At 38.9% G+C, this 1,566-nt stretch overlaps 1 protein-coding gene across 1 annotated transcript in view; it reads right to left on the bottom strand.

Annotated features, from left to right (window-relative positions):
- LOC106869444 (uncharacterized) overlaps positions 1–1,566 on the bottom strand; it is a 59,060-nt gene that overhangs the window by 36,749 nt on the left and 20,745 nt on the right. The window lies entirely within an intron of this gene.

Here is a 1,566-nt window from a genome sequence, read left to right as displayed (position 1 = left end):
TTCTGCCCAATCTGATAGAGAATTCTGGCAAAACTGTTTAGCAACAGATCGACAGCAATTGCTTCATCACAAATTGCCATCCTAGCTCCTGTGAAAAGGGATTACCCTGCTATGTATAATCAAGGCAGCGCAAAAAGTTGTTTTGCACAAGCATTTCTATAGCCAATTACACGGATGAAATTTACGTATGCTTAATAATTTTACGCAAAACAGCCTTCAGACTTTCCCTATTAATTTCATCGTCTTTTGAATTATGAACATATTTACATCATAAGGGTTTTTTTCGTTGTAAGGCTTTCTTTTTTAGTTGATTTTCAGCTAGCAAGACTTATCGTAGATGGCATAATAAGTCACACCCGGACAAGGTCGGGTTATACTGCTAGTATTCTATAAATTAGTCGTATCACTAAAACTCGGGTGAAGGGCTGAGTTTTTATTGTCTGGTGAATATCTAACGCCCTTGAATATGAAACTTCGCGGCATTATGCTTAATCACTATATCATTAAATATATTACAGTCGATTATATTTATTTCTTCAAGTAAACACATGCATGTATATACAACATGCATAGCTGTGTGTGTATGTGTGTGTATGTGTGTGCGTGCGTGTGTGCGTGCGTACAGGTCTCTCAGTATGTGTATGTATGTGCATGCACACACACACATATATACATATATACGCGCGCGCACACTAGCATCGGTATATACTGCAACGATGCTTTAGCAGTATCACGGCTGTGATATCCATGGCATGGATTCCTTTAGAAAACAATTAATTTGTACCTTCAGCTTTTTAAGACTTAAAACATCTATCGATACCAACCTAGCGAGAACTGATTAACATAAGCCTTTCTACAAACCTAATGAGAACTTTAAATACATTGATAAACTCTCCTGTCGCCCACCAATTGTATCTAAAATTTTAATTCCAGATATTAGCTGTAGGATCACATACCTTTCTTCTGCCAAAGAAATATTCGAAAAGGCTGCCCCATATAATAATAAGGCTTTACAGGATAGCAGCTTTACTGATAAAATCTTTTACAACCCACCACCTCATCTATCATCTAGTAACAATAGGTCTCGGAAAGTTTTATGGTATGTCACCCTCTTCTCCCTTAATATTAGGACAGATGTAGGTAGAAAATTCTTGCATTTAGTATGTATTGCCTTATGGCAAATATGAAATAAAGTAGCTTGCTTAACAACTACATGGTTCCGGGTTCAGTCCCACTGCGTGGCACCTTGGGCAAGTGTCTTCTACTAATAGCCTCGGGCCAACCAAAGCCTTGTGAGTGGATTTGGTAGACGGAAACTGAAAGAAGCCTGTCGTATATATGTATATATGTATGTGTGTCTGTGTTTGTCCCCCCAACATCGCTTGACAACCGATGGTGGTGTGTTTACGTCCCCGTAACTTAGCGGTTTGGCAAAAGAGAACGATAGAATAAGTACTAGGCTTACAAAGAATAAGTCCTGGGGTCGATTTGCTCGACTAAAGGCGGTGCTCCAGCATGGCCACAGTCAAATGACTGAAACAAGTAAAAGAGGTAAAAGAGGAATAT

The sequence above is a fragment of the Octopus bimaculoides genome, chromosome 4 (assembly GCF_001194135.2).
Source record: "Octopus bimaculoides isolate UCB-OBI-ISO-001 chromosome 4, ASM119413v2, whole genome shotgun sequence".
Taxonomy (NCBI): Eukaryota; Metazoa; Mollusca; class Cephalopoda; order Octopoda; family Octopodidae; genus Octopus; species Octopus bimaculoides.
The sequence above is the reverse complement of the archived record's forward strand: the minus strand, read 5'-3'. Positions and strand labels throughout refer to the sequence as shown.